At 27.8% G+C, this 11,870-nt stretch overlaps 1 long non-coding RNA gene across 1 annotated transcript; it reads right to left on the bottom strand.

Moving 5' to 3' along the window:
• Positions 1 to 6,665: 6,665 nt before the first annotated feature.
• On the bottom strand, positions 6,666 to 10,569 carry LOC148200602 (uncharacterized). The gene is made up of 3 exons (XR_015785730.1): positions 10,298 to 10,569; positions 8,711 to 8,963; positions 6,666 to 8,591 (listed from the first exon to the last, which is right to left on the bottom strand). It is a non-coding gene; the product is annotated as an uncharacterized LOC148200602 (long non-coding RNA).
• Positions 10,570 to 11,870: the final 1,301 nt, after the last annotated feature.

Genomic DNA, 11,870 nt, shown 5'->3' with positions numbered 1-11,870 from the left:
ATGGGATGCGTAAAACTCCTCAAAACTCATGTATGTATCTTAATAAATAGTAGTATGTCTTCTACAAACTCATGTTGCGTAAAACTGTATGCCTTTCCACTTTTTTTTTTTCTATGTTTCAAGATTCTTATACTTATTTATTTTGAATGATCTCTTATAACATTTTGGACTGAAATCTATTTAAATTTGAAATAAAAAAAATTATATTTTTGCTTTTAAAATTGAAAAAAAAATTACAATTAAATGAATCAACATGTTTAACTCATCAATTCTGAGTCAGATTCTAATTTATTTTGCTAATAAATGAATTAGATTGAATTGATTTATTAAATAATCAACTTATAATAAATCAAATCGAATTACCTGTTTTAATATCACTTATATTTCCCTTTACTAATGATAGTAAAATTTACAACAATAATTTCATAAATTAATCGAATTAATATAAGGTTAAAAATATTTATATAAAAATATAAATAAAAAATGTTAATTAAGAAAAAGAAATTATTAATATCAATATAATTTTTTAACAAATTTTAATAAAAAATAACATCAATTTCAATCCACTAAAAAATATTATTTGTATTAATGGTTATTTATTTATAAATAAAATTTAAATATTCGAACATTTTATTACTGATGATAGAAATACTTTACTAAAAACACTTAATAAAGTTAAATAATTTTACTTAATAAAATTATTTAAACGGTGAAACTAATTAAAACAACGTCCATTGAAATTCAATATGGTTAAATCTGTTAGAAATAGCAAAACTCCCTGTCTAAATTTTTTATACTATTACAATTTGAGTTAATATTTCAAATTTAATAAAGAAACCCTCGTGTCTAAATCTTTAGGTTTAATTAATAATTAGGTTATTATATTTAGTTGTTTTATTGGTTTTTGTAACGTCCCGGCAACTCACAGGGACCGTTGACTGCCCCCACAGACCACCACCAGGCTTTCCAGTGTGCTTTGTCCTCACTCGCACACTTTCCGGGAAAACTTCCCAGAAGGTCACCCATCCCAGAATTACTCCAGGCTAAGCACGCTTAACCATGGAGTTCTTATGAGTCAGGCTACCGAAAAAGCAAATGCATTTGGTGATATGAGTAGTCAAACATGCCCACCAACTTCCGCTTGGTTCGTCCTCGAACCACACCGTACTGGGAGAGGCTAGGCTCTGATACCATCTGTAACGTCCCGGCAACTCACAGGGACCATTGACTGCCCCCACAGACCACCACCAGGCTTTCCAGTGTGCTTTGTCCTCACTCGCACACTTTTCGGGAAAACTTCCCAGAAGGTCACCCATCCCAGAATTACTCCAGGCTAAGCACGCTTAACCATGGAGTTCTTATGAGTCAGGCTACCGAAAAAGCAAATGCATTTGGCGATATGAGTAGTCAAATCAATTCCTTTAAGCTATCCTTCAACCGTATAGTCCCATACCTACACAGTCTCCAGATCCCTCTCATTCCGGTGTATGTTCGATTCATTCATGTACCCCTTCCACCGGAAGCCTTGCCAGGAGCCGCTTCATTGTCTGTGCCCCCTGCACCATGCTCCCCGCACCGGCGTCACTCCCCGCCCTCGTCAGTGCCCGGGTGTCACAGTTTTGATCTTATATTTTTTTTTATACTCAATTGGATTTTTATTTTAAAGAAAAATTAATATCAATTATAGGATCACAAAAGTGCTATTAAAGGATAATCACATAACTATATCAAATACATCATTCTAGGAATAATAATATACATTCCTTAATTATTTTTCTTTTGAATAAAGAGTATTTCAAAAGAGAGAGAAAAAAAAGTAACTATTTTTCTTTTGAATAAAGAATATTTCAAAAGAGAAAGAAAAAAGTAACTAGTACATAACACTAAAAACCAATTATATACTAAGCTATTTATATTTCTCTTTTTTTATAAAAATTTGGCGTTGCTCCTTAGTCCTACATTATGTTATTGTAAAGTTTAGAGTCATTGCATTTTGTATAAAGACTTAGCGATGCTTCTCTTATAGTTCTACGTTATATTATGTTCTTGTAAAGTTTATAGTCAGGAAGGAGATAACAACAACATATAAAAACTATAAGAAATAATTTAAAACTTATAAATTTTAAATAAAAAGAAAATATACTAGCAAACAAAAAAATAAAGAACTTTCAAAATCATACATTCAACATCAAAACTTCAATGTTCTCGTAATCATTCATGTATTAATAACAACATACACAATCTTTGAAGGAATGGCTAGCACTCTGAGATCCTACATCTGCTTATGCTCTATCACTTTAGCGGCACAGGAACTATAGTTATAATTTGTACAGAACGGTCCTCAATCCCTAGAGCATGGTAGGGTAAATTTTGTATCTCATTAGTTCGATCACTATTGACACTTTATAGATGAACCTCCTTTAACTCTAACAACTAGTCATCTATATGAATCCAATTACTAGTAGTGTTAAAGTGACATTATCTAAGTTCTTATCCTCAATACATCCCACACAAAACCAGATCATGGTAGCATCACCCCCTTAGGAATAACTACCTCATCATTCCATTCACATTCATTTTCACAATAAACATTATTAAGATAATAAGCACAAACACAAGAAAAATAGCAAAAACACAATATATTACACAAAATAAGGTAGTACCCTGATGGTATTGAAAGGGCATTCGACGGTACTAGAAGGGTGCCTAACGGTACTAGAATGACACCCAATGGTACTAAAAAGGTGTCCGACTTTCTCAACTTAGGAGCTCATTGTCAAGTGAATGTCTAACAATACCATACCAGTGTCCAACACTATGGACCCCTGGAGCTCATTGGCAGATGAGCGCCAGCGGTGCCAAAGTGACACCTGATGCCTTGGTCCCTACAACTCTGTGACTTGGATTTTTTTAGGGCAATGCCCAATGTCTCATCTTCATTGCCAAGTCTTATGATTGATTTATACTTTGATTTGTGTCATTAACGGTAAAGGTATCTCTATTCTTTATGAAACACCTTAGTTAATATCAAATCAATTCCAATAGGCACAACATAAACAATTAAATACTCAAACTTAAATACTCATTCTCCATTTAATTTCACAAATTACATTGTACAAATCAATTCATGTGATTCATAAACATTCCATATCACTAATCACAAATTAGTTCCAATCAAACAATTATATCATCTTAATTTAAACTAGTATGTAAGTCAAAATAAATATGATTAAAAATAAAATTTTGACTAACTTCCCTTATTCTTCCCTTATTCTTATAGAGCTCCTAACTTAAAGTTGCCTCTAAACTTTATATCTCACGTAATACTCTAAAAATACAAAAATAACTTAGAGTAATAATTCAAGTACACCCTTAAAATCACAACAAAACAAAAATTTTCTAAGACGACATGAAAAATAAAAAACACTGTATGAATCTATATTACACTTTGACTTATAAATATGACAATAATTAAACTTATTCTATTTGATAAATCAATCAACTAGATATATAAAAAACACTACAAAATATTCAGATCTTGAAAAGGATGAAAGATGAGATTATAATTTTTAGACTTTATAAAATGAAACTTGTTTTTAATAAAATTCTATTTATACATAATTTCATTTAATAATAGAATATGAGTTTCTCATTTTATAAAACCTCATTTCTCCTCTTAATCATTTTTAATATTACCACAAATTCAATTAAAAAAACCAAAAATATATACTTCATATAAATAATCATTAAAAGTTACATTTTAAAGATTGAAACAAAGAAATAAATAACATTGATTTTTTTTCTTAAAATATTTTTTTAAAAAGACATTTTCTTAAAAAGACATTTCTATTGAAATATTATTTCTCTAAATAGACTTATTGGAACATTATTTCCCTAAATGTACGCATTTGATTTCTTTTCTTTTTTTCCTAAAATGGGGAGGAAAAAATAAAAAAAAATTATGGAAAAATAATTTAAAATAATTAATTGATAATACTAAGTTTATTATTTTAATTATTTCAAGAGAAAAAATAAAATAAAAAATAATTTCTTATTCTTTTAATATAATCTGAAACAAATTTTTTATCATTAATTTTCTGGAAAATAAAAATAATATAATAAAAAATATTTATGATCAATAATAATAACAATAATTATAATAATATTTTGAAATTTTAAACTTATATTTTATTTCTGTTCATCTCTTTCTGCAAACCTTATAATAATAACAAATTTTATTCTAAACTATATTATTAAATTAATATCTTCAAAATTTTCCATAAATAAGTTTTTTAAAAAAATTCAAATAAACCGCGAGTATTATTTTCTTGGATGGATAGAAGTCCAATTCTTAACTAACTTTTCTATATCTAATATCAGAAACCTTTCCGAATTCAATCTCTCAGGATAAATTTAACTGACTAATAATTTAGTTAACCTTCTTTTAGATAAGTTATTGAATAATATTTTATAATAATTTTGTTTATAATTTTAAACCATTAAATCTATTAAGTTAAAAGAAATCAATGTATTCATATATTAAATTTCAGTACAATATCTCAATCTAAATAAAAGTTTTACTAATTTGAATAAGAAGTTTAATATGGAGTACCACTTATATGTACCTATACATAATGAATTCTGTTTTTTTTTATCCACATGTGTTTTTCAATTTTACTCTTATAATTTTTTTTAAATTAAAATATTTATTTTATCAATTTACATTTTAAATGATTGTTTCTTTAAATTTAATATTTTTTAATTAACCTTTTTTTAAAATTAATCATTTCTTTAAATAAAAATTATGTACAAAATAAATAAAATCTATTTAAAAAGTTATAAAAATTATTTATATTTAATTTTATAATAATAATAATAATAATTTTATTCATTTTTATTATCATAAACTGTATTTTAACTAGTTTGTTATAAAAAGTTTATTAATTTTTATTACCTTTATTACTAATTACAGTATCTATGAATTTTTTATACTCATAAGTATTCATAAATTTTTTTAATTTGTTTCAACTTTAAAGATTAATTTAAAAAAGAATTATATGATAAAATATTAATTTAAATAAATTTATTCTTTTTTAAAAAGTAAATATAAATAAGTTGTATTGGGGACACTATAAAAATTTACATTTTTATTGGGGCTATTTTCTCAGTTTCCGGTGGTTTTAACCTCTTAGAAAAAGCTGAGTCGTTAAGATCGTTTTTTGAAAAAGCCGGTATTAGTGAGGATTTTGTCAAAAAATGCCAGTACTAGCAGAGGTTTTGTCAAAGCCACTAGTATTAGCGGGGGTTTTGTCAAAACCGCCGGTACTAATGGAGGTTTTGTCAAAACCACCTGTACTAACAGAGGTTTTGTCAAAACCGTCGGTATTAATAGGATTTTTTCAAAATCGTCGGTATTAACAAGGTTTTTTCAAAACCGCTGGAACTAACCGAGGTTTGCTAAAACCACAAAAAATGTATACAAAACTTTTTTTTTTGTTTTTTTATTGTAATAAAATGAAATTATGATAAAATTAGTTTTATTAACCAAACAAACAATGAAATAATATTTTATATATGAAATAATTATTGATATATTAAAAAGAAAGATCTTCAATACTAAATTAAAATACTACAAATATGACTAAAATGTTCTTTACATTACTAAAAAAGAAATAAGGATTAAAGGCACGGAAAACTATAGGATCTTCCTATTACAGAAACTTACGTTATAATATGTGGAATATATTATAACGTAATATGTTAAATATATTATAACATATAGTCCGTCATAATATGCGTAGTTTATTATGACAAATTTTCAGTTGCTCGTTGTAATAGATAAAATGTATTATGATATAAAAGTTTTTGTACGATCTATTATTACATATATAACATTATTTAGTACGTTATAATATATGTTTTTTTTTAAAAAATTGATTATTATATTTAGGTTTAAACCCTCCCTTGGTCCTCAAGTTTGTATGAAAATCTCAGTTGGGTCCTCAAGTTTTTTTCTGTCTCAATTGGGTCATATTTTTTGTAAAAGTGAGCACGTTTTGCCATAACCGTTAAGTGTTGTGAGACGGCGTTAAATTGGTGTGAGCTGGTGCACAGAGAATGTGGTGATGTGTTTAGGGTTTCTTACGTGGACTGTTTTGTTTAAAAAAATAGTGCTGATGTGGCATAAGTACCCTTTATTCATATTAGGTATATCAGAATTAGAGATTTGAAAGTTGAAATTGGGGATTTAATTTCGTTGTTGCGAGGAAGCTGAATCGGTAACCGCAAACGACGCGGTTGGTCCGGCGAGCGATTTAGGTTGTTTCGTTATTTTTTGTTGGGTTGAAGAAATGTTAGAAGATGTTGTGAGAAGATGCGAAGGTTGTGAGATATTCTTGAGTAAATTTTCAAAGTGGAGAACATAAAGAAGAAGAGAAGTCGGTGATTCCCGTTGAATGGAAAGGCAGAGATTTTTGGCCAAGTCGTAACGAAAGTGACATCCTTCTTTCACAATGGAAACAATTGCAAGTGCAGGCAAGTCAACTTCGAATGCAGAGTTCCTTACCGATCCAAGCAACAGGGACCCAGAACTCCATAACCCAACTCAACAGGAATCATACTCATACTCTTAAATGGGCCTCTCTTTACGAACTAATTCAACCATCTTTTCATTTCTTCATCTTTCCAATTTATATTTCTTCATTAAACTAAATCCACAATTACATTCTCAACTGGAACGCATTATTTAATTACATTGGAACCAACACTTTCATTACAAGTAGCAAAATGCGGCAAAAACCACCATCTGTATCCTAATAAACCTATAGTCATTCATCTGACTTATTTCCCATTTATAAATTCTCCACTAAAACTGCAAATACTAAATAAATAAACACTACACACGGCACAGACACACAAACATTGTAGAAAACTTAGTACTCCCAGTTCCAAAGAGCATGATCTTCCTCCGAGAATCCAAAATTACAAGAACTTTCCGTTGGGTCGGAGTAATCCGCATCTTCGAGTTTCGGAAAGAGGTAGGAAGGGTACAGACTCTTGCTGAGGGTACAGACTCTTGCTGAGGTTGTCTTCTTTATTTTTTGTAAAAGTGAGCACATTAGCACTATTTTTTTAAACAAAATAGTCCACGTAAGAAACCCTAAACACATCACCACATTCTCTGTGCACCAGCTCACACCAATTTAACGCCGTCTCACAACACTTAACGGTTATGGCAATATGTGCTCACTTTTACAAAAAATATGACCCAATTGAGACAGGAAAAAACTTGAGGACCCAACTGAGATTTTCATACAAACTTGAGGACCAAGGGAGGGTTTAAACCTTATATTTAACATATGAAATTATAATAATATTTCTGTATTATCATCTCATCACATCAATTTATAATCAATATAACTTTAAATAAACAAATTTAATGAAACTAACAAAATATAATTCATTTCAACATTAAATAGTTTAATAATATTCAATACATCATTTATACTATATATTAAATTCAAATACTAAATCAATGTCCATATAAAATAATAAAGTTAAAACAATATTGTAATGAAACTTAAAAAACTATTTTTAAATTATATCAAAACCTAAAATTTTATAGGACTCCATAAATATTACTTTCCAAGGTTGAAAATATAAAACAGTAATGAAATAATCATAAAATGACTATAGTTGAATCAATGTACAAATCGTGAATTGGAAGATATGTTACAGACAACAAATTGAACCATAAGACTTAAATTCAATTTTAGTTCTTGAAATATAGTCATGTATTTTAGATTGGTCCCTATGATTTTTTTCATTTATTTTTGCGTCCTTGTCTTTTTTTAAGTGTGGAGACAGAGTAGAAATAAAAGAAATAAAATTAATATGAAACTGATATTCACCTGGCAACTAACAGGAGATCATAAGATGATACCATATGGCAACCAATCCTAAAAGTTAGTGAGAAAATAAGTTAATCGGATAATCCAAAATATTATAAGATATGATGAAAATGATATAAGATGTTTCCATACATAATAACATATGAAACAAATAAGTATTATTTAGTCAATATCCAGTCATGGTGACAATAATAGAAACTATTAAAATATAGGAGTGGTTAGTTTTTTGATAAATTATGAAATTGTTCGATAATAATGTTAATAATAATAATAATAGTTACTATTATCATTATTTATAACCAATTTGTTAAACCAATTTATTGTAATTTGTTAAACAAATTTTAGTGAAAATAACAGCTGGATGTAGAAATTTTTGATTCAAACCAAGATAAAAATTATGTATGTGAATTTTTCTATTCTTTCCACTCTTTATATTTTCCGAACTGTTCGATAAAATCTCTCTAAAAAATAAATTTTTTAAAAACGGAATATCATAACCTGTGACTGTAACACGTTTTTCGTTTATTTTATTCCGCTGCGTGACAAATTCCAGTATTAATTTTCTTATGATGAATGTGAAAGATGTCATACTAAATAAGACAATCACTTGAGCTAAAACCCATCCAACAAGCCAATCAATGTAACTTCTGTGATTGGATATGACAAGAGCATGCTCTTTACCTGACAAATTACAAAATGAATCAGAATTCAAGTGATTTAGATTAAGAAAAATGCAGAGACCACTTTAAAATTAAAAATTGTCTCAATTATATATTTTGCCATATAGAGGAAGAATTTACCATTATCTTGACCTTGCAAGTGAAGATCCTGCTCTGCTTCTTCATTATCTACTCAAATTACACAAAATAAGACCATGCTTCACCAAACAAAATTGTATAAAAGAATATCAGGCGAAAGCTCAAAATAACTGGTGAATTCCCAATTGGATCAATATCAGTTATTGGTCCCTTTTCCACAGGGAACTACTTCCTTAGCACTTTCATACTTCTTAGGTTCGATGTACAAGAAAGGGAATGCAACTCCAATGTATCCCTGTTATACAGTGCATATTTGTAAGAATCTACAAGAATAAGGAATAACCTGATGAATTTTACAACACCCTAAACCCCAAAACTTACGGACATTGAAGCTTACAAGTCATGGCACAAAGAATTTAGAAACAGCGATTTGTTTATTAAACTTCCAATAAATTAAAACTGAACAAAAGAAAAATACAAAAACTAGTTAGAGATACTGGTATTGAACAAGAAGCTCAATTAGATTCAGAAAAAGGCTTAAATGTGAAACTGAGTATGGAAATATGCTTTGACAACAAAATTTTTGTCATATCATTGTAGATTAATATGACATCATCAACATAAATCCCATAATAGTTATATAGGACCCTCATACTTTCATGCTCAGAATACCTTCATCAAGTCCCGATATAACCTGTCACTCATTGGACTGAATATCAGTTAATATTCAAAAGCACTGTCAAACACTTTGGTCATAAAGTTGTGTTGTTTGTCAAGTTTGAGTAATAACTACGGTGAAAGAGAAATTCTTAAGCTTTAAAATATAAACAGTAAAAGCAATATCTAGAGTTTATCTAAAGTTGTCCTTTCTTCAGTGAACTGTAAAATTGAAAAGGGTGGACAAGAGAAACACAAATAAAGAACTTCTATCTAGGTATATTCACAGGCTTAAAATTCATTTTCAGCATAGTGCATCCACGTGAGTATACACACAGGTGAAATTTTTTAATCAGGATTCAAAGAGAAAGTCTTCAAAACCAAAATTGGAAGGTAACATTAAACTGAAAAAGGAACGGGCAAATTAAAACATCAGAAACATTCAATGAGTATTTGTTGTTTGAAAAATATGGTTGATTGACGATTCTCCTAATAAAATATTTAGATGTCCAACGTATGATTAGACATGGTTGTATAATTCTGCACATTCAAATAAAACTTCACATGTATGCACAACAACAAAAACCATTTCACGTGTACCAATTCATGGATTGAAGAAATACTTATGCAAATTAGTAATAACTGTCACACAAAGTGGACGCTCCATACATACTTCCTCATAAATCTCCATGCAAAAAAAAATTAATGACATTTCTTTCAGTTAAAAAACCTTTTACAGTGTTGTATCATTCCCAAAATTCATACTATTTTTCAATCATTAAAAAAAACCTAAATTTCTTTCGGTTTAAAAAAAAATTAATAACATTTCTTTCGGTTCAAAAGCTTTTACAGTGTTATATCAGAAACTCAAGAGTTAAACCCTAAATTTATTTCCCTTGTAAACAATGAAACCCTAAATTTATTTTCGTTCCCCATTCTACTACAAAATAAAAAAGGAAAGGTAAAAATTACCAGCAATGTAAGGGCAACAGACAGGAAGGCACAAGGCACAATGAAGCCAAACCTTGGAGATGAACTTCTGCGCGCTTTGTCTAGAGAACCTTCATCGGGACCAGAAATAAGACTTTCCACACGAGCTCCCATTCTACGGCGTGGTGGCAGGAAGTGAAGAACAGCGAAAAGTGAACTTAGAGATTACGGGAAGGGAAGAAGAAGAACAGCGAACGAAAAAAAGAGAAGAAAAGATATTAGAAAGGCAGAGATAGGATTCAATTTCGCTGAACTAAGAATTAGGAAAATTTAAATATTTTTAGAAAAGTTACCGCAGTTTATCTGACATACCGCAAACAAGTATTTTAAAAAATAAAATTTTAAAACTTAGTTGTGGTTTTAACAAAACGGTAATTTAAGGGGGTTTTCAAAATCGCCGAGAATAATCCCCTCTTAAATCATAATTTTTGTAGTCAGAAGGGTAAATTTTAAAAAAATAATAATTATTTAAAAAAAATCATTTCATTGATTTAAATAAAAAATATATAAAAATATAAAATTAAATTTTGAAACAATATTTTAATATTTTAATTTTTAATATTTCTCTCAATAATAATTTTATTTTAATCATTCATTTTTCTAAAATATTTTAATAAAATTTAATAATAATGATTTAGAGATTACCCAGTATTAGATAAATGATGATTAGATTCATCCTTTCAAGTGTAATTAAAATTCCTGTTCCATTATTTTATATATATATATATATATATATATATATATATATATATATATATGTATATATGTATATATATATGTACATATATATATATATATATATATATATATATGTATATATATACATATATATATACATATATATATATATGTATGTATATATGTATATATATATATATATATATGTATATATATACATATATATATATATATATATATATATATATATATATATATATATATATGTAGATATTAAAAGTAATCATTTAATATTCATCCTGATTTCTGTTAATGAACCCCTAAATATAAGGAGTTTGTAATTCAACGGTTTCAATATTTCCCGTGGAACGAAAATCAGTGGGTGAGCTAGATTTGAAATCTTTAAGAATAGAAAAAAAAAAAAAAAGAGATAGAGGGATGTTAGTAGCCATTAAAAAACTGTAGTCTGTTATTATATATGTTAATCAACAAAAACAAAAATTATTAATGTAACTGATATGATGTGCTCAAAATATTATTGTTATTGAAAAATATTTTGTAAGGATTTAAGGTTTTAAAGTACATTTAAATAGTAAATGTGAATAGTTGTTGTTGAATGGTTGGTTATTTTAGATTCAATTTAGTTTTAAGTAATTTATAAATCTAGGTCGCTTGAATTCGGTCTCTATTAAAAAAATTTATTATTTTGAGTGTTTAAAATATTAATTTTTAGTTCTGTTTAAGTTAAGTATCTTATGTGTGATGTTTATTGTTAATAAGATAAAATGATTATTATTTATGTTTTTTCTTCTTCAACATGAACCATTACTTAACATCTATATTTATTTCTCTTTTCATATATATATATATATATATA

This window comes from Vigna umbellata, chromosome 4, assembly GCF_029865625.1.
Source record: "Vigna umbellata cultivar VRB3 chromosome 4, Vumbellata_1.0, whole genome shotgun sequence".
NCBI lineage: Eukaryota > Viridiplantae > Streptophyta > Magnoliopsida > Fabales > Fabaceae > Vigna > Vigna umbellata.
This window is presented reverse-complemented; position numbering and strand designations above follow the sequence as displayed.